The sequence below is a fragment of the Somniosus microcephalus genome, chromosome 13 (assembly GCF_052327205.1).
Source record: "Somniosus microcephalus isolate GS21.2 chromosome 13, FLI_Smic_1.0, whole genome shotgun sequence".
Lineage (NCBI taxonomy): Eukaryota > Metazoa > Chordata > Chondrichthyes > Squaliformes > Somniosidae > Somniosus > Somniosus microcephalus.
Genome location: NC_140999.1, coordinates 10,244,638 through 10,268,449, shown reverse-complemented (window position 1 = coordinate 10,268,449; position 23,812 = coordinate 10,244,638). Strand labels below are relative to the sequence as shown.

Below are 23,812 nucleotides of genomic sequence, written 5' to 3'. Positions count from 1 at the left end.
TGTTACACCATTGTTCAAAAAAGGGTGTGAAGATAAACCCAGGCCAGTCAGTTTAACCTCAGTAGTGGGGAAGCTTTTAGAAACAGTAATCAGGGACAAAATCAACAGTCACTTGGATAGGTGTGGATTAATTAAGGAAAGCCAGCACGGATTTGTTAAAGGCAAATCGTGTTTAACTAACTTGATCGAGTTTTTTGATGAGATAGCAGAGAGGGTTGATGAGGGTAATGAGGTTGATGTGGTGTACATGGATTTCCAAAAGGCGTTCGACAAAGTGCCATATAATAGGCTTGCCAGCAAAATTGAAGCCCATGGAATAAAAGGGACAGTGGCAGCCTGGATACGAAATTGGCTAAGTGACAGGAAACAGAGAATAGTAGTGAACTGTTGTTTTTCGGACTGGAGGGAGGTATACAATGGTGTTCCCCAGGGGTCAGTTCTGGGACCACTGCTTTTCTTGATATATATTAATGCCTTGGATGTGGGTGTACAGGGCACAATTTCAAAATTTGCAACTGACACAAAACTTGGAAGTATAGTGAACAGTGAGGAGGAGAGTGATAGACTTCAGGAAGACATAGGGCAATTAGGGATGGGCAATAAATGCTGGCCTTGTCAGCAGTGCCCACATCCCAGAAAATGAATTAAAAAAAACATAGACAGGCTGGTGAAATGGGCAGATATGTGGCAGATGAAATTTAATGCAGAAAAGTGTGAAGTGATGCATTTTGGTAGAATGAGGAGAGGACATATAAACTAAAGGGTACAATCCTAAAGGGGGTGCGTGTACAGAGAGACTTAGGGGTATGTGTGCATAAATCGTTGAAGGTGGCAGGGCTACTGCACTTCAAAAAGTACTTCATTGGTTGAAAAGCGCTTTGGGACGTCCTGAGGTAGTGAAAGGCGCTATATAAATGCAAGTTTTTTTTCTTTCTACTGCTTACTGGCACTGTCTAGATGCACAAATTTCCCAAAGAAAGAAAATTCCCCAAAGAATACATTCCCCAAATAATATACCATTTGCATATTACCAAAAGAACTGACAGTTGTACTATTTTTCTATTGCTTGCAATCTCCACTTCCATGCATCAGAAAGGAACCATTGCAGTCCCGCCTCAGCTCCCTACTGTGATTTGTCTCTTCCAGACACAGCAACGGGACAATTGGCAATTGTGATTGGTTAAAGACCATGTCAATCCCGTTATATGTGACGTCATGGTCTCCGACTCGGCCGAACCTCAACGGCTGGCGCCTGTGAAGCCCCGCCTCCCAGCTGCGTGGTCATTGGTCGCGCCCGGGGGGGGCGGGTGGAAGCTTTCCGGCATTGTGATTGGTCAGCCCGCTTGTCGGTCAGATGAGGGCGGGGCGGGGCGGAGAGTTTTCCGGTGTGAAGATTGGCTGGCTCGGCTTGGCTGTCGGCTGGCTTCTCGTGCGGGCGTTTAAACCCAAGGGGTGAGTGCGCGCGGGGCAAGTGGCGGTTGGTGTGGGGTTTGGGGGAGGGGCAGCGGGTATTGGGCGCCATTTGCCGAAGAGGGGAGACGGGGAAAGAAAGAGAGAGCTGTCCGTGTGAAGACTGATTTCAGTGAGAGAGGGAGAGGGAGGCCATTGAACGAGACGGAGGGTGGAGTGGAGTGGGGTGTGGTATGAAGGACACCCTGGGGTTAGTTATTTTCAATTGGATTGTCCCCCCCCCCCTTCCCCCTTAATTCTTGAGGCGTGCAATAGGGATTATTAAATAAACGCTATTTGCAGAGTGCGGGGGTGGCGAGGGTCCTGTAATGGCCGCTGGGCTTGGGCATCCGCCGCCACTTGGTGCCTTCTGTCAGAGCCCATTCTAACTCCGGTGCTGTTGTGTGTGAAGGCAGAGACGGGGCCGAGCCAGTAAGCAAGCCACGGGACGGTCCTTCTATACTATTTTATTAGATGTATTTCTGCAGGCTGTTGCATTTGTTTTAGCTGTAAAATTACAGCAGGCACCGCACTTGCATTTTGCGTACAATTGCACTTCGTGTAGCTTCTTGTTCTTGGAAAGGTTTTATGTGCATTTAAGGTGTTTATTATCCAAATGCATTGCCATGTTACAGTAGGGAGGCACGCACAAAACTGAGATGCTGCATCAGTGTGCTAATACTAAAATAGTGGGCTTAGGGTAAAGTGAAATTCTTACAGTATTGTAAGAGGATTGTACAGTTTTGTATGGATTTGATTTTTAAATTTATAGTACACGGAATTGTCATTGACAACAGCTACAATACTGGTGACAGGAGTAGAAGCAACCTTCGTGATTATTAAGATTATTAAATTATTTGTAAATCTAGAATGTTGCTTGTCCATTTGTGTGGTTCAGTTGCAGGATCCCACTGACCATTGCTATTTGCATGATGCCCTGTTGGCAAAAATGGTAAATCTCAGTTTGTCGATATATTGTGCTTCAAGGTGCAAAATGTCACCGAGGATCCTAAATGAGTGACTGACTTGAAACCCACTGCAGACTGTGTCTTGTGTGCAATCAGCCCTGTGTAAGGAATTCCCTCTGTCATCTGCAGAAAATGATTTTCTGATAAATTTGCTATAGCAATGTCACAGAAGAGTATAATGCACTTCTGTGAACATCCTTGGGCTTTGCACTGAAACTAGAAAAAAAAAAGTGATGAGCACTGAAATAAAAAAAAAATTTAAAAACTTTTTTTAAAAGCTGCATGTAGCTCCCTAACTGGCCTGGCAGATGATCATCAGCAACTTGTATTTATATAGCACCTTTTTTTATGTAGTAAACCATCCCAAAGCGCTTAAAGACACTACTCGGTGAAGCACTGAGCAAGGTTTGGCTCTTGGTCTGTCCTGAATTAGCTGATCTTAGTTGGCATAGCTGTTGGGTGCAACAATTGGCATCAGTGACGCTGGCTGGGCTAGTGAGAGGAAAAATCAGCCACTTTTCCCCATTCTGGGTTGCTGTACGCATGACCTTTTTGTTGGGAAGTGTGCGTGTGTGGCCATTGGGCGAGGTGTAATAACCTGCCAAGAATAGTAACTTGGGTGAGGTACCAGTGGGCTACTGGAGTCAGTACCTTCAGAACTGAGGAGAAACTGTATATATGCTATCAAGTTGTAACCATAACCTAATCTTGGTATTCAAATGCTTCATGTAAACCACAAGAGGTCCATGTCAACTGTTTGCTAGATGAAACTTGATATTCTTCAACTTGTAGTTTGCTCCATGTTGTGCATATTATGTATATAAACTGTATTTTCCTGTATCAATCATTAATATAATAAGTACTAATAATCTGTGTGTATTGTCACGGACCTGCTACTATCAGCATTGATATCCTAGCTAGACATTGATGTCCTGTCTTTTTTTAAAGAATGTTCAAAATTTTAGACAGAATAATTTACAAGTATAATTTTTCATGATTGGAACTACATTACTAAACCATTTGAGCTTTGCTTACTGCTAGGTCTTGATCTCTTTTTTTTGATTTGTAACACTAGACAACTGCATTCATGTTTACATGGTCTTAGTACATTCTGTGTTAATTATAACTGATTATAGGGACAGCAGTAAATTGAAGAGCAAAACTGTAAAATTGAGAACTTTTTTAACTGCTTCATTTGCATAGCATTCAATTATATTTGTATGTATGTGTATGTAATGTCAGAGTAGCAATATTGTAGTAAGTCTTGAATTATTGATGGTTGATATAGGCTATCCAGGTACTTAAAAAAAAAAGTGAATAAGTAGCAAATTCTTAATTAAAAAAAAAAAATAGCACTTGAAAACTGTGTAACTTTCCTGATGACCTGGTAGGTAAAGACACTGTCCATTATAGTAATTCAACACAATGAGGCAGTTGAAGCCCCACAAGAAAGACAGTCATTCTTTTATTTTTGCCATTTTTAATTTTTTTTACCTTTTTTCTTATATAAATAAGAATTCCTGCTTGTTACTGTGTGCTGAAGTGGACAATTTTACTATTGTTCCCTGGGCAACCGCTGGTTTTTGTTATCCTTAAGATAGACCCCGAATGACATGCTGCATTGGTCAGCTTACCTATTGTTGCTCCCCAGCTGTTCTCTGACTGTGCCTATCCTCAAACCCCATTCATCTAACCCTACTAACTCTTTTGCAACCTTTCCTGCGCCCTGAACTACTTGTGAGCAATGCCATAGGAAATCAGCTAATAATTCTGTAATCCAACTCTGTAATCAAGTGAGGAGATTTTATTAAACTGAATGACTTATCCATGTTTGGGGTGAATTGTGAGGACCAGAATGATTCATCCCACTGCTGTGTTCTTAGCAATGCTGCTGTTACTGAACAGCAATGGTATTGTGTATGTATTACATGTAAAAAAATAAACCTTAATGGCCATATCCCTGAAAAACAAAGATGTGCGGGTTAGGTTGATTGGCCAGGATAAAAATTGGCCCTTAGTGTTAGGGGGGATTAAATACGTGGGGTTACGGGGATAGGGCTTGGGTGGGATGACTGTCGGTGTAGGGACCGGGTGCTAGGGTTTGGATGATCAGCCATGATCTCGTTGAATGGCGGAGCATGCTCGAAGGGCTGAATGGCCCATTCCTGCTCCTAGTTTCTATGTTTCTATCCTCAGTTGTGAAATTGGTGCAAAATTGCCTATCTTGTGCTCCATCCAAGGATAATGCTGAACAGAGGGGTAAGTACTGTTCAACTTCTTGATTTAGACAAATTCTAGCACAAATCCTTTTTGTTGCTTAAAAATAGTTTTAATTTAGGTCTGACTGTTGAATGTAACCCAACGCCACTTCTAGGAAATTAAATCTAGAATATTACAAATGGTTCTTTAATTTTTTTTCATTGACCTTTTTGTCTCCATGGTACAGTTTCTGACTTTCGTGTTGTAATACACAAGTGTAAAACTTGCATTATACAGATATAGTGCAAGTTTTATTTTTCATATCGTACTTTTCTTTTGTTGAACAATTTTTTCTCCTTCCCCCCTTCTGTTGAAAGTGTTAACTCTTTGCTGGATTGCAATGGCCACTTTTTTTTCTCTTTCCCTCTTTCTTCCCCCCCCAACCCCCACCTGAATCTATGTTCCACCACTTTATAATGCTGTAGGACTTATTTGAACCACTGCAGGTTTCTTGAGTAATGATCTGCAGTTGATTTTGTGTTCCATCTGATTTTCTCTCCTTGAAGATGGTGAACTATAGTACAGGTCTGTATGTTGATCGTTTTTGGTTCCCTTTTCAAGCAGGTTTTCTTCATGTAAACTTGCATAGTGTCTTTAGATTTTTTTAAATATCGAATTGCAGCAAAGCTAAGTTGAAATGGTGGCTCTGAAATGTGGTCAGATGAGATGCATGACGAAAAAATTAGTCAACCATGGATATTTTACCTAGCTGTGAGAGCCATTGTTCTGGGCTTGGGGTTACAGCTGGGAACAGATGTAAAAAGTTCACATGCAATGATCCTTTTGTTTCTTTTAAAAATAATTGTTCTCTCTTTCCTCCCCCCCCCCCCCCCCCCCCTGCAATTCTTCCCCATGAAGCTGTTGACTAACAATTCTGGGTCAACAACAATTTAATGTACTAAAACGTCCCAATGCGCTTCACAGCAGCGTCGTCAAACAAAATTTGACACCGAGCCACATAACAAGATATTGGGATACAAAAGCAAAATATTACGGTTGCTGGAAATCTGAAACAAAAACAGAAAATGCTGGAAATACTCAGCAGGTCAGGCAGCATCTGTGGAGAGAGAAACAGAGTTAATGTTTCTGGTTGATGACCCTTCGTTAGAACTGGAAAAAGCTGGAGATGGAACCGGTTTTTGCGCAAGTGTAGGGGCAGGGAAAGAGGGGAGGAAAGAACAAAAGGGAGGGTCTGTGATGGGGTGGAAGGCAGGAGAGATTGAGACAAAAGGGATGATGGTGCAAGGCAAAAGGAGATGGTAATGGGGCAAGTTAAGGAACAAAAGCTGGCTCTAGATGTGTGAATGGCGATGGCAGAATGAAAGACAGCTGCCATGTGAGAGAGGGGGGGGGGGGAAATGGAAAAAAAGATGGGGTAGAGGTTATGGTCTGAAATTGTTGAACTCGATGTTGAGTTCAGAAGGCTGTATAGTGCCTAATCGAAAGATGAGGTGCTGTTCCAATGAAGCTTAACGCAAGCTCGAGGAACAGTGTAAGAGGCCAAGGACGGTGAGGTCTGAGTGGGAGTGGAGCGAAGAATTAGTGACAGGCGACTGGAAGCTCGGGGTCCCCCTTACTGACTGAACGGAGGTGTTGTCACCCAATCTGCATTTGGTCTCCCCAATGTAGAGGAGTCCACGTCTTGAGCAGCGAATACAGTATACTAAATTGCAAGAAGTACAAGTAAATCGCTGTTTCACCTGGAAGGAGTGTTTGGGGCCCTGGACAGTGGGAAGGGAGGAGGTAAAAGGGCATGTGTTGCATCTCCTGCGCTTGCATGGGAAGGTGGAAGGGGTGATAGAGGAGTGGACCAGGGTGTCGCGGAGGGAGCAATCCCTTCGGAGTGCTGAAAGGGGAGGTGAGGGGAAGATGTGTTTGGTGGTGGGATCACGCTGGAGATGGCGGTGGATGATCCGTTGAATGTGGAAGCTGGTGGGGTGAAAGCTGCGGACAAGAGGAACCCTATTGTGGTTCCGGGAGGGGAAGGGGCGAGAGCAGAAGTGCGGGAAATAGAACAGACACGGTCAAGGGCCGTGTCAACCACAGTAGTGGGGAATCCTCAGTTGAGGAAAAAGGAAGACATGTCGGAAGCACTAGTATGGAAGGTGGCATCGTCAGAGCAGATGTGGCGGCGATGGAGAAACTGGGAGAATGGAATAGTCCTTACAGGCAGCGGGGTGGGAGGAAGTGTAGCCCAGGTATCTGTGGGAGTCAGTGGGCTTGTAGTGAATGTTTGTCAATAGCCTATTCCCAGAGATGGAGACAGAGAAGTCAGGGAAGGGAAGAGTCGGAGATAGACCATGTGAAGGTGAGGGAAGGGTGGAAATTGGAAGCAAAGCGAATGACATTTTCTACTTCAGGGCGAGAGCAGGAACCAGCACCGATAGTCATCAATGTACCGGAAAAAGAGATGAGGGAGGGGACCTGAGTAGGACTGGAACAGAGTGTTCCACATATCCCATGAAAGGGCAGGCATAGCTAGGACCCATGCGGGTTCCCATAGTAACACCTTTAATTTGGAGGAAGTGAGTGGAGTCAAAGGAGAAGTTGTTCAATGTGAGAACAAGTTCAGCCAGGCGAGAAGGGTGGTGGTGGATGGGGACTGGTTGGACCTCTGTTCAAGGAAGAAGCGGAGTGCCCTCAGGCCATCCTGGTGGGGGATGGAGGTGTAGAGGGATTGGATGTCCATAGTGAAAAGGAGATGGTTGGGGCCAGGAAACTGGAAACTGTTGACGTGGCGGAGGGAGTCGCAAGAGTCGCGGATGTAGGTGGGACGAGACTGGACAAGGAGAAAAAATAGAATTGAGATAGGAAGAGATAAGTTCCATGGGACAAGAACAGGCTGAAATGATGGGTCTACCAGGGCAGTCCTGTTTGTGGATCTTGAAGGAGGTAGAAGCGGGCTGTGCGGGGTTGGGGAACTGAGGTTGGCGGCCGTGGAGGGAAGATCTCCAGAGGAGATGAGGTCAGTGACGGTCTTGGAAATGGTGGCTTGATGTTCAGTAGTGGGGTCATGGTCCAGGCGGAGGTAGGAGGAGGTGTCGGAGAGTTGGCGTTCAGCCTCCACTAGGTAGAGGTCGGTTCGCCAAACAACAACAGCACAACCCTTGTCAGCAGGTTTAATGACAATGTTGGGGTTGGACCTGAGAGCGCGGAGTGCTGCAAGTTCAGAGGGAGGTAGGTTGGAGTGAGTGAGGGGAGCAGAGATGTTGAGATGGCCAATGTCACGCCGGCAGTTTGCCATGATAAGATCTAGAGCGGTTAAGAGGCCAGAGGGAGGGGTCCAGGTAGAACGAGAATTCTGAAAACGGGAGAAAGGGTCAGCTGTGCGGGGGGAAAACTCCTGGCTAAAGAAGTGGGCACGAAGACGGCGGAAAAAGAGCTCGGCGTCGTGCCGAGCTCGAAATTCATTGAGATGGGGGCGTAAGGGGATGAAGCTCAGGCCTTTGCTGAGGACTGATCGTTCGGGGTCAGAGAGGGGAAGGTCAAATAGGATAGTGAAAACACGGCAGGGGGTGAGATTGGAAGAAGGGATGGGGTCAGAGGAAAGTGAAGGGGACGAAGGTTCTGGAGGGGTGTTGATGTCCAAGAGTTGTTGAAGCTTGCGATCCTTGACACCTGAAAGGAAGAAAAAAAGTTTTTTGTTAAAGCGCTGGATGAGGTGAAGGATGAAATGGAACTGCGGACCAGGACAGCATTGAGATAGTGAGTCGGTGCTGCTGAAGAGAGGTCGAGAGTGTTCATGTGGCGGCACATGGCATTCAGGGTGGATCTCAGGATACGGCGAGAGCAGTGGTTCGAGGAACGCTGAATAGCTTGGAGATATCTGTAGTCCTGGGTGTACCAAAACATGAAGGGTAGAATTTTAGTTGGAATCCACGTGGAGTAAGTTGGAGCCGGAGACAGTTGCTGAGGAAAGATATGTGGCTGTGATAGTTGATCAAAAGCTTGGTGGAAGAGGTAGGTTTTAAAGAGCGTCTTTAAGGAGGAGAGAGAAGTGGAGAGGTTTAGGAAGGGAATTGGGGTGTAGGCAGCCAATGGCAGAGCAATTAAAATCAGGGATGTGCAAAAGGCCAGAATTGGAGGAGCACAGAGCCCTCGGAGGGTTATAGTACTGGAGGAGTAGTGAGGTCATGGAGGAATTTGCTAACTAGAATGAGAATTTTAAAATGGAAGCATTGTTGGACCGAGAGTCAATATAGGTCAGTGAGCACAGGGACGATGGATGAACGGGACTTGGTGCAAGTTAGGATACGGGCAGTGAAGTTTTGGATGAGCTCACCGTTATGTAGGGTGGAAGATGGGAGGCTGGCAGGAGAGCATTGGAATAGACCAGTCTGGAGGTAACATAAGCATGGATGAGGGTTTCAGCAGCAGACGAGCTGAGGCAGGACTGAGTTGAGTAGTGATACGGAGGTGGAAGTAGGTTGTCTTGGCCCTTTACTACTCACTCTAGACATTTTGTATCTAAGATGAGTGACCTAGCTGAATCCCAACCCCCTTTGCTTTTGAGACTATCTTCACTAGTCTTAACATCTAAAGCTTTTGGTTGCACGCCCAAGAGAGCTATCAAGATAACCTTTCTGTTAATTGCTTGTAGCTACTGAAATTATCCTATAGGATATCTCTAGTCTTCAGTGGCTATCGAGCATCACAACTTCAGATTTTGTTAAATTTTTTGTGGATTTATTTTGAGGAAGAAGTGTGTATCTACAGTAGAACCTATTTAAATTCCAATTACACATACAGTATTTAATCATGGTAAGTCAGTGGCCCTAATATGTTGTCCATTACATGGCATAGCACTCTTGTTATGCCACATGTCCTGACTCACTGAAAAGCAGGACGTGTGTCTATCTGTTTCTTTTACTTCAGAGAGCTGGTGCATGGTTGGAGCATTCTCTGGACAATATCGAGCTGATTCTCTCAATTTTGCTTGGCTCTGCTCTTTTTAAATATCCCCAAAACAGTTACTGGACCTTGCTGTATTTTTGAATATCTTTGCCACATTGAAAAAAATAAGTGTCTGTTATTATACATATAACTGAACAAATGTACTGTTTGTGTTTGTTTGAAAGCTTGGCTCCTTGCTTAGCTTTACAGACAATTGAACTAAACTTGAAACATTTGTATCAAGCTGAGTTTGAGACTATATTATGGCTATAGTTCCTTTCAAAAACTTTGTGTATTGTGACTAGATTTAAAGGCACTGTAGACAGGAAAGACTAGACACACACAAGTATTTCAATTTTGTCACTAAGTATTTTTCTAAAGGTGCTAGTAGCCATCCAGTACTGTGACTGCGTGACTTTTCTTGTATGAGTCTAGGCAGTGAATGTTCTACTATTTGGCTATGGTTGGGATCACAGCCTGATCCTGTTCCCAACTGATGCACATGTGTGCATTTCCCAGCAGGAGTTAACACACAACATTTCCCCCCTTGCCCCTACTCTTGTAGTGCTAAAAGTGCAACAATCTTAATTGTGAATTGATTTAAGATGACATAGTTTGATGTCTTTGTTTTATTTATTATGTCTTTGTGCAACTGAAGTAAATAAGAGCAACAGACTGTCTTGTATAGCATGTCAGTTTCATTCAATTCAATTCAAATCGCTTTATTGGCATGACAAGTTACATCTTATGTTGCCAAAGCATCGAAAAACATTCATGTTTGTTCACAAGAATACAGATCTATCCATACAGTGTATAAACAGATATATCCCTGAGTGTATAAATATACTTTCATATAATTTATATATACTCTTTTCTTACATTTAGTGGTTGTCCCTCTGTTTATGGCAAGCTGTAACATAGTGTGCCGCTAGTGTTACACAATTTCTCTCTTTCCCCTAGTAGGTATGGGAGTTTTTGGTCGTCATTCAAATTTCTGAATTCCGGGCATATTTTTGTGAATTTTGGGTAGAAATTCTCCCTTATGCCCTGATATTTTCTACAAGCTGTGAGGAAGTGCATCTCTGTCTTCACCACTCCCTGACTGCAGTGAGAGCATATCCTGTCCTCTCTTGGTAGCCGGGTCTGCCTGTGTCTACCTTTTTCGATCGCCAGGTTATGTTCACTAAGTCTGTACATTGTCAAAGTTTTTCTCAGTTTGCTATCCTTTACCATGGTCAGGTAATCAGCCATGTTGTATTGTCTGTTTAGGGCCAAGTAGCAATTGAGTTTGCTTTGGGTTTTTGTTGTTTCTGCCCAATATGACAGATATTTTTCCTTTTGCTTAGCGACGATTGTGTTGGGTCGAATTCTTTGTGTTACGCTGTCACTGTCCTGGGGCTGGTTATTGTTAGTTACTTCACTGAGTCCCAGGACTAGTTGACTGAGGGTATTCTTCTTTATGGTCCTCTCTTGGCATTTCAGGGCTTCGTAATGATAGCATTGGGGGTTGCTCATTTCTAGGTGTTTCCAAAATTTGGTGGCTCTTTTGGATAGTGATTATTAATGGATATTGGCCTAGTTCTGCCCTGCATGCATTGTTTACGGTTTTCCTTTGAGTCCGGAGGATACTTTTACAGAATTCTGCATGTAGGATCTCAATTGGGTGTTTGTCCCATTTTGCAAATTCTTGTTGTGTTAGCGGTCCCCACGCCTCACTGCCATAGAGTGCAATTGGTTCAATTACTGATTTGAAAATTTTGAGTCAAATGCTAATTGGGATTTCTATTTGGATTGATTTTTTAATGGCATTCTCTCATATCATTTGAGTACCCATATTTCATTAGCACCTGGCTGAGAATAGAAATTCTAATGGGGACCAAGCTTAAAGTGTTGACCAAACTTCAGAGTATGTGGACAACAGCCAAGAAAACTCTGGACTCAAGGCCATACTGTTCTCTATAGCTTCCAGATAAATTAGGGGTAAATGTATTGTATGGTAATGAATCATAATGACCACAAACTCTTCAGGGCAGGTGAGTGGGAAGCAGATGGCTTTGTAATTTATTGTGTCTTATCACTCTGGCTTGGCTAAGAGTTTTTGACCTTGCTGTGGGGTGAGACTGTCTGGTTCTATCCTGTCTAGAGACCCCAGACTGGCAGCTGGGATGAATTCCTGTGACTACTTTCTGCTTCCCTTTTTGTATGTCTGTAACTGTAGCCAACCTTTTAAACTGTATTTTGAAATTTAGTTGTATCAGTTGCTTCCATGTGGGGTCCATGTATGGGAGAGCAATTGACACAAGCTCTTGTATAACTTGTTTTATTTAACAAAACATTTTTAACTAGCATGCTAAGTTTTTCTCCTGAATTTCTTCATTTCTGGTTTGCAATTGCTGTTTTATGAGTCAAAGTTTATACTTTAGTGCACTAATGTTGATGGTTGTGCTCAGAAGTCCACAAAATTGTGTAATGACTGGTGGCAATTCAAGCCCATTTGCTGACAAGACTCTGAATTTTCCATACAATAGAAGTCTACGTACGAGTCAGACAGATTGCAGTACCAGTCTGGAATAAATCTAAATCTGCAGCGGCAGAAGTTCTGTGCTGAAATGTTGTCGAGCGGAACACTGGCAGTATTTAAAGGCACACGGCCAGAAAATTTAGTGGAATTAACTATTTGCTGTTTGAAACTTCTGTTAAAGGGCTTGTTGTGTTTATGCAGACAAACTTGGCTGTAACTTGCGCCTACTTCCTAAAGTAAACTAGGTATTAATTAACTGTTCAACATTGTCATTCCATGGCTTTCCCCCTCTCTTTCTCTTGCCCATAACTGCCTGGGGAGGGGGGAAAGAGGTGGGCGACCTGCTCCCAGACTTCCTCCATTGCTATTTTGAACCAGGTTCAAAGTGTACCAGTGGCCTTACAGTGACTCAGCTGAGATGGAGCTTAGTGTGGGAGGGAGGGGGAAAAAAAGGGATGAGAAAAGTAAAATCCTGGAGTGAGATTCTGTTGCACTACATTGTTGCAACATGATGCGCTATCAATTACTCATAAAAGACAGAGTTAAGAGAGTAACTAAAGGCTTTTATTAACAAAAGAATGAAGGTCTGCCTCGAGTGGTCGACCGGTCCAGAAATACAAAGGGCTGGGGAGCAGTCACCTTTATACTAGGACTTGTGGGAGGAGTCAGCCGAGGCATGTCCAGGCATGTACACAGTGGAATACAAACAGTGGTTTACCACATTCACCCCTTGTTTAAAATTGAGTCCGGCGGGGTGAAGTGTATTAAAAGTTAGTGTATTGGAGTCTCTCCGGAGGTCTTGTCTGCCGCTGTGATCGGCGTGGCGACGGCAGGGGTAGTGGAGCTTCCGGCGTCGAGTCCTGCGTGGGCTGTGGCACAGGCATGTCGTCCTCGTAGGTGTCGAGCGGGTCGCGGGGCCCAGGCCTGCCGTCTGCTGGGGCTGGATATCGGATCGTGGGGGGGGGGGTGGTAGTGAGTAGTGGGTTACTGCGGCCCCCGAGGGTGCAAGGTCTCTTATGGAGACTGTGTCCTCCTGCCCGTCCGGGTATGCAATGTAAGCATACTGGGGGTTGGCGTGGAGGAGGTCGACCCTCTCGACCAGGGGGTCCGTTTTATGGGTCCTCACGTGCCTTCTCAGTAGGACCGGCCCTGGGGACGTCAGCCATGGCGGTAGCGATGTCCCCGATGTGGACTTCCTTGGGAAGACAAACATTTTCTCATGAGGGGTGGCGTTAGTGGCAGTGCAGAGCAGTGACCGAATAGAGTGGAGCGCATCGGGGAGCACATCCTGCCAGCGGGAGGTTGGAAGGCCCCTAGACTTTAAGGCTAGCAGGGCGGCCTTCCAAACTGTCGCATTTTCTCTTTCCACCTGTCCGTTCCCCCGGGGGTTGTAACTGGTGGTCCTGCTTGTGGCAATACCCCTAGTTAGCAGGTACTGACGGAGTTCGTCGCTCATAAACGATGAGCCCCGGTCGCTATGGATATAGCTGGGGAAACCGAACAGGGTGAAGAGGTCGTTCAGACATTTAATGACCGTGGCACTGGTCATGTCCGGGCAGGGGATGGCGAACGGGAAACGGGAGTACTCGTCAATAATATTGAGGAAGTACACATTGCGGTCGGAGGAAGGGAGAGGCCCTTTAAAATCAACGCGAAGGGGCGAGTGGCTTTTATCAGGTGGGCCCTGTCTGGTCTATAAAAGTGCGGTTTGCACTCAGCGCAGACTTGGCAGTTCCTGGTCATGGTCCTGACCTCCTCAATAGAGTAAGGCAGGTTGCGGGCCTTGATGAAGTGGAAGAACCTGGTGACCCCCGGGTGGCAGAGGTCATTGTGGAGGGCCTGCAGTCTATCGATCTGTGCGCTGGCGCAGGTGCCACGCGATAGCGCATCCGGGGGTTCATTGAGCTTCCCGGGCCGGTACAAGATCTCGTAATTGTAGGTGGAAAGTTCGATTCTCCACCTCAAGATCTTGTCATTTTTGATTTTGCCCCTCTGCTTGTTGTTAAACATGAAAGCAACTGAACGTTGGTCAGTGAGCAGGGTAAATCGTTTTCCGGCCAGGTAGTGCCTCCAATGACGCACAGCCCCCACAATCGCCTGGGCCTCCTTCTCAACAGCGGAGTGTCTGGTCTCCGGGCCTTGGAGGGTTCGTGAAAAGAAGGCCACGGGTCTCCCCGCCTGATTGAGGGTAGCGGCCAGGGCAAAGTCGGACGCATCGCTTTCCACCTGGAAGGGGATGGATTCGTCCACTGCGTGCATGGTGGCTTTGGCAATGTCTTCCTTGATACGGTGGAAGGCTAAGCGGGCCTCTGCCGTCAAGAGAAAAGAGGTGGACTTGATCAGCGGATGGGCCTTGTCCGCATAGTAGGGGACCCACTGGGCATAATAGGAGAAAAACCCTAGGCACCTCTTCAGGGCCTTGAGGCTGTGGGGCAGTGGGAGTTCCATAAGGGGACGCATCCGGTCGGGGTCGGGGCCGATGACTCCGTGTTCCACAACACAGCCAAGGATGGCGAGGCGGTTTGTGCGGAATATGCACTTCTCCTTGTTATATGTCAGGTTCAGGAGTTGGGCGGTGCGGAGGAATTTTTCGAGGTTTGCGTCATGGTCCTGCAAGTCACGGCCGCAGATGGTCACATTGTCCAGATATGGGAAAGTGGCCTGCAACGCATTTTGATCTACCATCCGGTCCATCTCCCTTTGGAAGACGGAGACCCCGTTGGTGACGCCAAAGGGAACCCTAAGGAAGTGGTAGAGGCGGCCGTTTGCCTCAAAGGCAGTATACTGGCGGTCCTCAGGGCGGATAGGGAGCTGGTGGTACGCTGATTTCAGGTCAATGGTTGAGAAGACGCGGTACTGCGCGATCTGGTTGACCATATCAGCTATGCGGGGGAGCGGGTAGGCGTCCAGCAGGGTGTAGCGATTTATTGTCTGGCTGTAGTCGATGACCAGGCGCTGCTTCTCGCCGGTCTTAACGACCACAACCTGGGCTCGCCAGGGGCTGGTGCTGCCCTCAATAATCCCTTCCTTCAGGAGCCGCTCCACTTCGGTTTTGATGAAAACCCTGTCCCCGGCACTGTATCGCCTGCTCTTTGTGGCGATGGGCTTACAGTCGGGGGTGAGGTTAGCAAACAGTGGGGGGGGGGGGTGACTCTGTGTGGAGAGGTTGCACCTGGTGCGCGGCGGGCAATTTGGGAGCTGCTGGCTGCGGACTGTGAGTGGGGGTAGGGGTCCACCGTACGCCATCGTAACACTTTTAAGGTGGCACTGAAAATCTAGCCCCAGCAGGACGGCAGCGCGGAGGTCGGGCAGGACCAGAAGTTTTAAATGATCGTACACGGTCCCGTCTACTACGAGTGTCACTACGCAGTAGCCGCCAATGTCCGCCGACTGGGACTCGGAGGCCATAGAAATCCGCTGGTGCGCAGGCAGGACTAGGAGAGAGCAACGCCGCACCGTGTCGGGGTGGATGAAGCTCTCCGTGCTCCCAGAGTCAAAAAGGCAGATTGTATCGTGGCCATTTACCTTAATGTCCATTGTGGAACTGGCCAGCTGGTGCGGTCTCGCTTGGTCCAGTGTAACGGATGCCAGCGTAGGGGTCGGTGTGTCGCTGCGGGTATCAGATGAGGCGGTGTTGGGGGCCTGCTGCGTTCCGGCTGTCGTCCAAGATGGTGGCGTCCAAGATCCCCATGTGGCTGGAGGCGTCCAAAATGGCTGCTGTACCGGTGGTTCGCACATGGCCGGGGAGGCCCAAGATGGCGGCCCGCATGGCCCACACGCGGCGCTGCTGGGGTTCGGGGTGGCTTTGGCCCTGCAGACGTTAGCGTAGTGTCCCTTCTTCCCGCAGCCCGAGCAGATTGTGTTTTTCGCCGGGCAGCGCGCTCTGGGGTGTTTTGCCTGGCCACAGAAGTAGCATTTCTGGCCTTGGGGCACTGCTGTCTGGCCTTGGGACACTGCTGCGGTAGTTGGGCCGTTGCTGGGGTGTGGCTGGGGTGGCACGGCGCTATGAGGCGGTCCTACCGTGTCCCAGGCTGTCATTCCCCGCGGTGTCCACGGTGCAGAGGAGTAGGCATCCATGCCCCGGTAGGCTGCATCCAATGATAGTGTGAGTTCAGAGGCCTTGTTGAGGTCGAGGTCACTCTGCTCCAACAGTCGCTGTCGGGTGTAATTGGATCTGTGGCCCGCTACAAAAGCGTCCCGGATAAGTTCCTCTGTGTACACGGCGGCCTTTACACCCTTACAACCACAGGCCCGGCCAAGTACAGACAGTGCCTGAAGGTATTCCACGGTCGATTCCCCAGGTTGTTGTTTACGACTCCCCAGAAGGTGCCTGGCGTACACTTCGTTCACTGGGCGCGTGTACTGGTCCTTGAGGAGCTTGATAGCGTCCGCGTACGAGGTCGCGTCTTGGATGACCGAGTGCACACGGTGGTTCACTTTGGAGGTCAGGACATCCAGTTTGTCCTCGTCCGATTTGATTGCTGCGGAGGCGGTCAGGAATTTTTTGAAACACTTAAGCCAGTGAGTAAACTTGGTGGATGAGTCCAGGCATGCTGGTGTGAGGATCTTCTCCATTATAAAAATTTTGTTAATAAAATTGATGCGCTATCAATTACTCATAAAAGACAGAGTTAAGAGAGTAACTAAAGGCTTTTATTAACAAAAGAATGAAGGTCTGCCTCGAGTGGTCGACCGGTCCAGAAATACAAAGGGCTGGGGAGCAGTCACCTTTATACTAGGACTTGTGGGAGGAGTCAGCCGAGGCATGTCCAGGCATGTACACAGTGGAATACAAACAGTGGTTTACCACACAACATGGTGCTCAGCTTCTTCCATGTTGGGAATCCCAAAGTGACAATGAAACTGAAGAAATGTACTATTAAGTTATACAGTTATAAGTTCAGATATGTGACATTGAAGCAAATGTAAACCCCTTCCTACACCTGTCAATACTGTGTTGTGACAAGTTGGTTCTTTACATATCTAAATCCTTGCTTGTGATTGCCCTACTTATATGTATGATGTGTAACCATTAGGTTACTTTGTTCTTTGTATCCTCCAAGTAAAGACAAATGTTTCACTTGGCCAGTTTGTTATTGGGTTTGGTCATTAGAACATCCTGGAATTGTTGAAACTGTTTGGTTTAAGACCATTGGGAATGATCCATCAGTAAAATTCACTTTCTGGAAAATGTGAAGAATATTTGTGTCCAAATTGCAGCACCTCCTTGTCTCCTGTACATTTCCAAAATGTAGTTTAATCTGAGGAAAGTAAATCTGACTGCCAAGGTATGATAACTACAGTTTAAAAATGAAACTGCACAATGAATTATTCAACGTGGCAATGTATTCAACATAACTGTACACTGGGCTCAACGCAAGTTTAAGAATGTGATTTTAGTCTCTAATAATTGAGAGGTGATTAGGTGACTGCAAGTGAAAATTCAATTTGAGTTCTTTTATGCTCTTGATCACTTTTTATGAATCTTTTAGGAAGGTAAATTATATTTTATGCTGGCATATTTGGTTGGGAAGAATTGAGGTTAACTTAAGTGTTCTGTATCTTTTACTTTAATCTATTATTTCCCACCTCCTCATTGTCCGCATTTAACTTAAAAAAAAAAAAAAAAGTAGTATCTTTTAGGTAAGTGGCTTCATACTACTCTTTCACCTCTGGGACCTAAGTTCCTGTCTCGCCCAGACTGATGAGCTGAAAGTATTCTCTTTGACAATTGTAAAGTTACCTTTTTTTTGGCGAAACTCATTTGAGTCCAGTTTCTTGTCGGCACATGTCCATAGCATAAAACTACTTACCAAAAATTATGACTATTGACCACTGGCAAGAATAAGGTGTTGCAATACTTAATTGTGCTTCTGAGAAACTGTTCTTTTGCCCTGTAGTCTTGACCAAAGCATAATAGCCTGAACCAGTGTACATTTTGATGTGTGCTGACTCTTGTGCTCTAAGTTCTAGATGCTGATCTCTTCCATTGAGTGCGGCACAATATGCATGAAGTTAAGACTGCTTACAGGCCTGATGTGGCTTTGTGCCATAAACCTTTCTTACTGCTTGCAGTTTTTCTTTCCTTTGCCAAAATGGTCATTGTGACTTTATTACATTACAACTTTGCAACAGTCACTACACTTCAAAAAGTACGTCATTGGTTGTAAAGCGCTTTGGGATGTCCGGTGGTCATGAAAGGCACTATATAAATCCAAGACTTGCAGCTTCTGTACTCCAAGGAAAATAATTCTGCTGCGGAGTGCAGAAGTGGAAAGTCCTGGCAGTGGAGCATGCTGAGCATAAAATATGGATCGAGAAAACTCCATGTAGTCCATTCCTTCCACAGGTCATGTATGTTAGAGTATTATGAATACCTAATTTATTTAATCTCCTTGGGAGAGTTCTTTTGAAGTTTATCCCTGCGTACTTAAAATGAGATGTTTGATTACAGAGTTCATTTCCTTGTAAAAATAATATTGTTTCATGTATGATTTGGACAGATTGGGTGATTGGGCAGAAACATGGCAAATGCACTATAATGTGGATAAATGTGAGGTTATCCACTTTGGTGGCAAAAACAGGAAGACAGATTATTATTTGAATGGCAATAGATTGGGAGAAGGGGAAGTGCAAAGAGACCTGGGTGTTCTTGTGCACCAGTCGCTGAAGGTAAGCATGCAGGTGCAGCAGGCGGTTAAGAAGGCAAATGGTATGTTGGCCTTCGTAGCAAGAGGGTTCGAGTACAGGAACAAGGATGTCTTGCTACAGTTGTACAGGGCCTTGGTGAGACCGCACCTTGAGTACTCTGTGCAGTTTTGGTCGCCTTACCTGAGGAAGGACGTTCTTGCCATGGAGGGAGTGCAGCGAAGATTCACCAGGCTGACGCCTGGGATGGCAGGAATGACGTATGAGGAGAGATTGTGTCGATTGGGCTTATACTCACTGGAGTTTAGAAGATTTGAGAGGGGATCTCATCGAAACTTATAAAATTCTGTCAGGCCTGGACAGACTAGATGCAGGAAGGATGTTTATGATGGCCGGGGAGTCCAGAACCAGGGGTCATAGTCTAAGGATAAGGGGTAAGCCATTTAGGACTGAAATGAGGAGGAATTTCTTCACCCAGAGTGGTGAACCTGTGGAATTCTCTGCCACAGAGGGCGGTGGAGGCCAGTTCATTAAATATATTCAAGAAAGAGTTGGATATATTTCTTAAGGCTAAAGGGATCAAGGGATATGGGGAGAAGGCAGGGACAGGGTACTGAATTTGGATGATCAGCCATGATCTCATTGAATGGTGGAGCAGGCTCGAAGGGCCGAATGGCCTACTCCTGCTCCTATCTTCTATGTTTCTATGTAAAGGACTGGCTAAATGCAATAGAATTAACAGATGACCTTTCAGCTTCAGTCATTATTTAGTAACTTCTTTTATTGGCTTATTTCAAAAGTTCTTGACGTGTTGATTTTTCTTTTACTGAATTAGGATAATTTTGAATCTTGTGCTATCTGCATCCCAGCAGTGGTTAGGTGATGGGTTTATGTCATAGTGCTTATGGGGGGGAGGAGGTATGAAGCCTGTTCTACCTGTCTATTAGAATTTATGTGGCAAAATTATTTGTTTCCATTGGAATGTTTGTTTTCAATAAAGATTCCAAATGTAAATGATTTTTAAAACTGCAGATATTCAATACTGAGGGGGAAAAACGCTTTGGGGAAGGGCAGGGAAATGAGAATAAGTGGATAGCTTTCAGAAAATTAGCACAGGTGTGACAGGTCAAATCCTGTGCTATAAATGTATGTAAATATATTTAACTAGACTGCTACTTGCTGTACCAGTTGCAGTGTTGCCTATACCATCCAATTGGTATAAAATTTAAGTGCTAAATTTTCCAGAACACTTAATTTTGTGATTTATAAATGAAAGCCCTGTGGCTTTCCGTAAAGCACTGCACCTCTGAAACTGGGTAGATTGTTAATTAATTCAGAGAAATTGGAGCAGAACAGCTTTAGTTTTGCTTGTTTTGAGAATAAATAAATCCCGTAAATCAATGATTATTCTATAGGTAGAAAACATGAGCAGGTTCTCATTTACTCAGGAAATTGCTGGGTATAACTGGCATTTGAGATAGTGGCATGTTGCTGTCAGGATACCAGTAACTAACTTGCAGACTTGAGTGAATATGATGTGTGCAATTTGTGTGTGGTTTTGATGTGCTGGGATGGAGTGGCTCAAAATGTTTTCACACCTAACTAGTATTGTCTTGGCTGTGAAATATGGCAGTCATTCCTGCAAGTCCTTGCATGGAATGAGTACCTGCTCTTTATTAAAAAAAAAAAAAAATGCTTTTAAAGGGAGGAAGAACCAAGTGTACATCAAGGAGGAAAAATCCTAAGACAATGTGAAAAATGAACTTCATGGTTTGAGATCAGTCTCTGCTCATCTCAAATGCAAATTGAGCCTTGGCTAGAAGCAATTTTTTTTATTTTATTTTTTTTAAATTCATACTTTAGTACTTATCCACGTAGAGAGATGAGAATGAAACTCCAGTGGAGCAACATTTGCGGCATTACCTGACCAACAGAAAAGTGCATTGGGTTTTCTTAAAATAGTTTTGCTTCCGGACTAGCAGAAGGTAAACAGCGGTGTTCCCCAGGGGTCGGTTCTGGGACCACTGCTTTGCTTGATATATTTTAATGACTTGGATGTGGGTGTACAGGGCACAATTTCAAAATTTGCAGATGAGACAAAACTTGGAAGTATAATGAACAGTGAGGAGGAGAGTGATAGACTTCAGGAAGACATAGACAGGCTGGTGAAATGGGCGGAGACATGGCAGATGAAATTTAACGCAGAAAAATGTGAAGTGATGCATTTTGGTAGAAAGAATGAGGAGAGGACATAAACTAAATGGTACAATCCTGAAGGGGGTGCATGAACAGAGAGACCTAGGGGTATGTGTGGACAAATTGTCGAAGGTGGCAGGGTAAGTTGAGAAAGCAGTTAAAAAGGCTTATGGGATCATGGCTTCATAAATAGAGGTATAGAGTACAAAAGTGTGGAAATTATGATGAACCTGTATAAAACACTGGTTTGGCCCCAACTGGAGTACTGTGTCCCATTCTGGGCACCACACTTTTTAGGAAGGATGTGAAGGCCTTAGAGAGGGTGTGGAAAAGATTTGAGAATGATTCCAGGAATGAGGGACTTCAGTTATGTTAATAGACTGAGGGAGCTGGGGTTGTTCTCGGAGCAGAGAAGATTGAGAGGAGATTTGATGGAGGTGCTCAAAATCATGAGGGGTCTGCACAGTGTAGATGGAGAGAAACTGTTCCCATTGACAGAAGGGTCGAGAACCAGAGGACACAGATTTAAGATGATTGGCAAAAGATCCAAAGGCGACGTAAGGAAACACTTTTTTACGCAGCGAGTGGTTAAGATCTGGAATGCACTGCCTGAAAGGGTGGTGGAGGCAGACACAATCATCTTTCAAAAGGGAGTTGGATAAGTATCCGAAGGAAACATTTTTGCAGGGCTACGGGGAAAGGGCAGGAGAGTGGGACTAGCTGAGAGTCGGCGCGGGCTGGATGGCCACCTTCCGTGCTGTAACCATTCTATGATTCCCTCCTAAGAATTACTGAATGGATTTTCCAATCCTAGTTTCCATGCATTGTATGAATCCTGTTAATGTATTGTAGTTCTATTTTAGCCTGTACACACATCTCTAGTTCCCTATAGTGGTGGGAACTGAGAACTGCATCTTTTGGTTTGACTTGAGGCTTTACAAAATAAAATTCATGTTTGTACCAGTGGGATAAGAGCTTGCTTTATTTCTCATTTTTGCTATGGCAGTGGGTTTCACCTGTGATAGGGGCACAATTGCAATATATGTCTATATTTTTAAGACTAGACATTGTCTAAAATGAAGCCTGTGCTTTTGTTCTTGTGTGATGGCACCATCTATTGGAAGAAGATGCTTCTCGTTGAGCTTTTAAAATGTGATTTTTAAAGCAGATTTTTTTCCCAAATGTGTTCTTAAACTACTTTCTTACTCCTCCTGTTTTGATGCTGTACCCATGTTTTTTTTGGCAGTAGAATTGTTTGCCCAGGAAACTACTACTTGTATAATAGCAAAATACTGCAGATGCTGGAAATCTGAAATAACAGAAAATGCTGGAAACACTCAGCAGGCCAGGCAGTATCCGTGGAGAGAGAAACAGAGTTAACGTTTCAGGTCTGGGACCCTTCATCAGAACTGGAAAAAGCTGGAGATGTAACATATTAAGCAGGTGCTGAGATTTGGGGGGGGGTGGGTGGAGGAGAGGGGGGGTTTAGGAGGGGAGGAAGGAATTGAAAGACCATACTGTGAAAATGTTGCAAATGGGAATGGCAAAATCATACTGCATGAAAAATGGGGGCAGGGATTACAAGAGTACAACTTCTACTTGTACTCAATCTCAGTCTTACTGTAATTATAAAGGCCTTGGTGAGACCACACCTGGAGTACTGTGTACAGTTTTGGTCTCCTTACTTAAGGAAGGATATACGTTCCTTAGAGGGAGTGCAACGCAGGTTCACTAGACTGATTCCTGGGAGGAGGGGTTTGTACTATGAGGAGAGATTAAGTAGACTAGGCCTATATTCCCTTGAGTTTAGAAGAATGAGAGGTTATCTCATTGAAACCTATAAAATTCTTAAGGGGCTTATTATGTCCGTGTATAATTGAGACACGGACTGCAGGAGTTGATTATAACAAGTCTTTACTGAATGGAGACAACCTGGAACTGAAAACTACAGAAGCCTGCTAGGGCCTTTTATACAGGGGTGGTCACTGCCGGTACTGCAGTCTGAGACCAGTTATTCCCTTAAAGGTACATACACAACAATTCCTCCCCTTTTAGATAAACAGTACATAACACTCATTTAACAACTAAATAATAACTAATTACAATTACGGTTGCTAGATACATTGGTTGAAGTTAAGCAATTATAAGTTCAGTCTTTGAGGAGGCTTCCTGATTCTGTCTGGATAACGCCTCTTTGGGATATCAGGTTCTTCTGGCAAGGTTGAGTCAGGATCAATGTCGTTGTTTGGTTCGTCTGCTTCCAATATCACCGATTCTGCGGTAGATGCAATTGGTACTTCGGTTTCATCGCCAGGTGTATCAGATCGTGGTGTGGAGTTGACGTTTTCCAGTGACTCTAGAATCTGGTCAGCATGGCGTCTTACAATGCTATCGCCAACGTCCACGGTATACATTAGAGGTCCTTGCCGTGTACAGATCGTTCCTGGCTGCCTTTTCTCTCTGCGGTAGTCCCGGGCCAAAACTGGTTGACCTATCTTAAAACTCCTGGTCGGCCTTTCATTCATATTCTGAAACTGTCTGTTCTCCACATCTCTTCTGACGTTTGGCTTAACCAAATCCAAGCGGCATCGTAGTCTTCGATTGAAGAACATCATGGCTGGAGTTTGGTTGGTAACCGCATGTGTCGCATTCCGGTAGGCAAACAAGAAGTTATCCACCTTGTGTTGTAGGGGTATGTCTTCATTACACATTGCCTTAATAGCCGCCTTGAATGTTTGAACAAACCTCTCGGCCAATCCATTGGTGGCTGGATGATATGGGGCGGATGTGTAATGCTTAACACCATTGTTCTTTAAGAACCTCCGGAACTCTTCAGACACAAACTGTGGTCCATTGTCAGAGCAAATCTGTTCAGGCA

At 45.2% G+C, this 23,812-nt stretch overlaps 1 protein-coding gene across 8 annotated transcripts in view; it reads left to right on the top strand.

The window, feature by feature from the left end:
• Nucleotides 1-1,371: 1,371 nt before the first annotated feature.
• The window catches only part of gng7 (guanine nucleotide binding protein (G protein), gamma 7), a 211,419-nt gene continuing 188,978 nt past the window's right edge, over nt 1,372-23,812 (top strand). For 4 of the 8 annotated variants that reach the window (XM_086004481.1, XM_086004479.1, XM_086004483.1 and 1 more), the window contains exon 1: nt 1,519-1,660. The gene's annotated coding sequence lies outside the window, so the exon portion shown is untranslated. Of the gene's footprint in view, nt 1,453-1,518; nt 1,661-23,812 lie in introns of those variants that run through there. The other 4 variants (XM_086004482.1, XM_086004477.1, XM_086004480.1 and 1 more) reach the window with 3 other exon arrangements.